General features: G+C 43.9%; 1 pseudogene; it reads right to left on the bottom strand.

The window, feature by feature from the left end:
• Positions 1–4,985, bottom strand: part of LOC112073659 (transient receptor potential cation channel subfamily M member 1-like) — a 63,304-nt pseudogene extending 58,319 nt beyond the window's left edge.
• Between the last annotated feature and the right edge of the window lie 1,194 nt (positions 4,986–6,179).

The raw sequence follows: 6,179 nt of genomic DNA, 5'->3' as shown, positions 1-6,179 counted from the left end.
GGTTCCTAATGTCACTCCCCATCGACCCTGAGAGGCTGAAGAGGAACCTCCCGTCCCCGTGGTGGGGTCTGTGATGGCAGCGGGAGGGCGTCTGACATCATGTCTTCGCTCACAAATACTGCGAGGAGGGAGGGTGAGGATAGACCTGTCAATCTACTGCTTTCTTCTAGTCTTTCTTTTTCACTGAATTCTTCATTTCTTTCTTCGTCTTGTACTACTACTAAATCACTCCCTCCTTCTAAAGTCTGATACTGACGACGTGAGGGACCAGCTGCTGGTGACCATACAGAAGACCTTCAACTATAGTAAGAGCCAATCACAGCAGATCCTGCTCATGGTCATGGAGTGCATGAAGAAGAAGGAGCTGGTGAGTAGAGGAATGACTCAAATAGGATCTACTTTTTAGCTAATTAAATTCAATGACATAAAATACATGTATATAACTAATTACATTAGATTACATAAAAATATACATCATTGATACTCAATGTAGCTTAAAATCCCATCTTCTCTGTCTGTTACGTAACAGGTTAAATAAATATGTTCCCTACAACTTCCCACTCTCTGTCTGTTACAGTAACAGCTTTAATAAACATGTTTCCCTACAACTCTCCCATCTTCTCTGTCTGTTACAGTAAACAGGTTTAAATAAACATGTTCCCTACAACTCTCCATCTCTCTGTCCTGTTACAGTAACAGGTTTTAAATAAACATGTTCCCTACAACTCTCCCACTCTCTGTCTGTTACAGTAACAGGTTTTAAATAAACATGTTCCCTACAACTCTTCCCATCTCTTCTGTCTGTTACAGTAACAGGTTAATAAACATGTTCCCTACAAACTCTCCCATCTCTCTGTCTGTTACGTAACAGACCAGAGGAGTTGGACGAAGAGTGTAGGAACATGCGTTATTTACCTTTACTGTAAAACAGACAGAGAGAAGATGGGGGGAGAGTTTGTAGGGAACATGTTTATTTAAAACCTGTACTGCTAACAGACAGAGAGATGGGAGAGTTTGTGATGGGAACATTGTGTTATTTTAACCTGTTACTGTAACAGACAGAGGAGATGGGGCAGAGTTTGTAGGGAACATTTATTTAACCTGTTACGGCTAACAGACAGAGAGAATGGGGAGTTGGAGGGAACATGTTTATTTAACTGTTACTGTAACAGACAGAGAGATGGGAGAGTTGTAGGGAACATGTTTATTTAACCTGTTACTGTAACAGACAGAGAGTTGGGAGAGTTGTAGGGAACATATTTATTTAACCTGTTACTGTAACAGACAGAGAGATGGGATTTTAAGTACATTGAGTTCAATGATGTATATTTTTTATGTAATCTAATGTAATTAGTTATATACATGTATTTTATGTCATTGAATTTAATTAGCTAAAAAGTAGATCCTATTTGAGTCATTCCTCTACTCACCAGCTCCTTCTTCTTCATGCACTCCATGACCATGAGCAGGATCTGCTGTGATTGGCTCTTACTATAGTTGAAGGTCTTCTGTATGGTCACCAGCAGCTGGTCCCTCACGTCGTCAGTTATCAGACTTTAGAAGGAGGGAGTGATTTAGTAGTAGTACAAGACGAAGAAGAAATGAAGAATTCAGTGAAAAAGAAAGACTAGAAGAAGCAGTAGATTGACAGGTCTATCCTCACCCTCCCTCCTCGCAGTATTTGTGAGCGAAGGACATGATGTCAGACGCCCTCCCGCTGCCATCACAGACCACCACGGGGACGGGAGGTTCCTCCTTCAGACTCTCCAGGGTGATGGAGATGACATTAGGACCTCCCTCTACGATCAGACACACCAACGGGACCCCTTGGCCCAGGCCTGCAACACACAGTAACACACACAAAATTAAATACTATACAAGTATCACAGTGAAATATTACAATGTTTGTTTATGTGCCAATTATTCGCATAGGGGATGGTTTACCAACTGGCGATTTTAAACGAAAATAAATGTCATTTTAAAATGTCATTCATACAACACAAGAATGGATATTGTCATCCCGGCAACATAACTACAGGATGGCCATCTTGGTCAGGGAATGGTTCATTGATCATCTCTTTGAGGTTTGGCCAGACCATCAGTGTTGTGGGATTGAAGTCAGAGGTGAAAAGTGAGCATCCCTTTGCTGTCCCTGCCTTATCACGATCTCCAGGCATAGGATGACAAAGGGAAACCCACAGGTCACAGAGAATTACACGCTCCAGGACTCCACATTGGAGAAGAATGGCGCCGGAGGGGATGGCTGACGTTTTATGGGCTCCTAACCAACCGTGCTATTTTGTGTGTTTTTTCACATTGTTTGTAACTGATTTTGTACATAATGTTGCAGCAATCGTCTCTTATGACCGAAAAGAGCTTCTGGACATCAGAACAGYGATTTACTCACCTCCAACTGGATGAAGATTTTTTCTTGGCTGAATGACGACACAGATAATGTACAGTTGGCTTGGTTTTCCATGCATAGGCAGGACAGAACAGCTACGTCCTGTAAGACGAGGGGTGGGGGTGTGTAGCTGGTGCGTGATGTCTAATACTAAAGAGGTCTCCAGGTATTGCTCGCCTGAGGTAGAGTACCTCATGATTAACTGTAGACCACACTATCTACCAAGAGAATTTTCATGTATATATTTCATAGCCGTTTATTTAACACCACAAATCGATGCTGACATTAAGACCTCACTCAACGAGCTGTAAGCAAACAAGAAAATGCTCATCCTACATGTTCCTACAAATTACCTTGACTAAGCTGTACCCCCACACATTGACTCGGAACCGGTACCCCCTGTATATACCCTCGGTATTGTTATTTTATTGTGTTACTTTTATTTCATGTTTTACTTTAGTTTATTTAGTAAATATTTTCTTAACTCTATTTCTTGAACTGCATTGTTGGTTAAGGGTTTGTAAGTAAGCATTTCACGSCAAGGTCTACACCTGTTGTATTCGGTGCATGTGACAAATAACATTTGATTTGATCATTAGTGTACTCAATCTAATTTGATGTGTAGGCTGAGTTCTGTATGGTAGGGTTGATTTACGTGTGTTGATCTTCTGCAGTGAGATGTGTTTTTCCAGCTGGCGACGTAGCTTCACCTCCGCTCCGTACTTCCCTGTGGTGCCGTTGTCCGCCAGGATGAAGTGRGAGTGGCTGTTGTTCAGGACAGACAGCTTGGACAGCGGGTTGGACATGGTCTGGTACGGCCGTGTTACCTGGTGAGAAGGAAGAAGAAATACAACTGACTGAGGAACACATACCAGAAAACAGCACACTGGACAACACTTTCTCTCATGATATGGGTATGCTTTACAACAGATAACAACTGGTGCTTGGAGTACTGACGTAATGGAGTGAATGGTCACAGGTGTGAATGATTCATTGCTGATTGTGGACCTAAGAGGCTGGGTATGCTTTACAACAGATAACCACTGGCGCTTGGCGTACTGACGTAATGGAGTGAATGATTCATGGCTGATTGTGGACCTAAGAGGCTGGGTATGGTTTACAACAGATAACCACTGGTGATTGGAGTACTGACGTAATGGAGTGAATGGTCACAGGTGTGAGTGATTCTTGGCTGATTGTGGAGCTATGAGGGGGACTGACTTGTAGCTTGTAACACTTACATCCCTACCGATGAGGTCCTCCTTGTTCTCTATGATGCCCCAGGGAGCGATGCCGATGGCACATACCTTCCCTCTGGACTTAGAGGAGTGGTCCTTCAGGGCGTCCCCCACGTGACGGATCACACCTATAGGACAGAAGAAGAAGAATAATTAAGAACCAGGGGACATAACCAGAATGATGAACCAGAATGATGAACCAAAAGGAAGAACCAGGATGAACCAGGAGGATGCACCAGGGTATGGAACCAGAATGAGGAACTAGAAGGATGAACCAGAAGGATGAACCATAATTAGGAACTAGATGGATGAACCAGGGAACGGAACAAGATGGATGAACCAGAAGGAAGCTAGGTAACTTATGTGAGACAATGGACTTAAAGGAATGGTCCTTCAGGGCATCCCCCATCTGACGGAACACACCTATAGGCCATAAGAAGAAGAATGAAGAACCAGGGTACAACCAGAATGAGGAACCAGAAGAATGAAACAGAAGGATGAACCAAAAGGATGCACCAGGGTACGGAACCAGAATGAGGAACCAGAACATCCACACTGAGCTAACGGATAGAGCTAACGCTTTCAAGGAGCGGGATTCTAACCCGGAAGCTTATAAGAAGCCCTACGACAAACCATCAAAAAGGCAAAGCATCAAAACAGGACTAAGATTGAAACATACTACACCAGCTCTGATGCTCGTCAGATGTGGCAAGGCTTGCAAACTATTACAGACGACAAAGGGAAGCAAAGCCACGAGCTTCCCCGTGACACGAACTTACCAGAAGAGCTAACTTACTTCTATGCTCTCTTCGAGGCAAGTAACACTGAAACATGCATGAGAACAACAGCTGTTCCAGACGACTGTGTGATCACACTCTCCGTAGCTGATGTAAGACCTTTAAACAGGGCCAGACGGATTAGGCCGCAGGGCCAACCGTATATAGTCTCGCTTATTTAACTGCTGTTATTTAATTATTTGTAACTTTTATTTTCAATTTTCAAATTTGTACTCATCTATTTTTTACTTAACACTTATTTAAAAAAAACTTCTTTTTAAGAAGCCTTTTGAACCTCGACTTGGCACTCCGGTACCGCTTGCCGTGCGTTAGCAGGGAGAACAGTCTATGATTAGGGTGGCTGGAGTCTATGACAATTTTTTGTGACTTTCTCTGACACCTCCTGGTATAGAGGTCCTGGATGGCAGGAAGCTTGGACGCAGTGATGTACTTGGCCGTACACACTACCCTCTGTAGTGCCTACATTGCATACAAGACAGTGATGCAACCAGTCAGGATGCTCTTGATGGTGCAGCTGTAGAACCTTTTGAGGATCTGAAGACCCATGCCAAATCTTTTCAGTCTCCTGAGATGGATTAGGCTTTGTCGTGCCYTCTTCACAACTGTCTTGGTGTGTTTAGACCATGATAGTTTGTTGGTGATGTGGACACTAATGAACTCTCAACCTGTTCCACTACAGCCCCGTCGAAGAGAATGGGGGCGTGCTCGGTAGTCTTTTTCCTGTAGTCCACGATCAGCTACTTTGTCTTGATCACGTTGAGGGAGAGGTTGTTGTCCTGGCACCACACGACCAGGTCTCTGACCTCCTCCCTGTAGTCTCATCGTTGTCGGTGATCAGGCCTACCACTGTTGTGTCATCGGCAAACTTGATGATGGTGTTGGAGTCGTGTCTGGTCGTCCAGTCATGAGTGAAGAGGGAGTACAGGAGGGGACTGAGCACGCACCCCTGAGGTGCCCCCGTGTTGAGGATCAGTGTGGCGGATGTGTTGTTCCCTACCCTTACCACCTGGGGGTAGCCCTTCAGGAAGTCCAGGATCCAGTTGCAAAGGGAGGTGTTTAGTTCCAGGATCCTTAGCTTAGTGATGAGCTTTGAGTATACTATGGTTTTGAACGTTGAGCTGTAGTCAATGAATAGCATTCCCACATAGGTGTTCCTTCTGTCCAGGTGGGAAAGGGCAGTGAGCAAATTGGAGTGGGTCTATACAGTGGGTACCGGTACAGAGTCAATGTGCGGGGGCACTGGTTAGTCAAGGTAATTGAGGTAATATGTAGGTGGAGTTAAAGTGACCATGCATAGATTATAAACAGAGAGTAGCAGCAGCATAAAAGAGTGGTCTGGGTAGCCCAGTATTAGTTGTTCAGGAGTCTTATGGCTTGTGGGTAGAAGCTGTCAAGGGTTGTTGGTTAGTAAGAATTTCACTGAAAGGTCTACACCTGTTGTATTCGCCGACTGTGACAAATAACATTTKATTTKATTTTATTTGAAGTATGAAACAAATGAGGAACCAGAATGTGTAACCATACTGAGGATCTAGAAGGATGAACTACAAGGATAAAACAGAAGGATGAACAAGAAGGAAGCCTGTAAACTGATGTGAGACAATGGAGGTAGCCATAACCAGAGCCATGTATTTAGAGATCTGATCAGAGCCATGATTTTAGAGATCTGATCAGAGCCATGAACAAAGCCACGAGAGATTAGCTGTACAAGTAGGGCTAATCATGTTTCATCTGTACTGG

The sequence above is a fragment of the Salvelinus sp. IW2-2015 genome, unplaced genomic scaffold (genome assembly GCF_002910315.2).
Source record: "Salvelinus sp. IW2-2015 unplaced genomic scaffold, ASM291031v2 Un_scaffold2333, whole genome shotgun sequence".
NCBI classification, from domain to species: domain Eukaryota; kingdom Metazoa; phylum Chordata; class Actinopteri; order Salmoniformes; family Salmonidae; genus Salvelinus; species Salvelinus sp. IW2-2015.
This window is presented reverse-complemented; position numbering and strand designations above follow the sequence as displayed.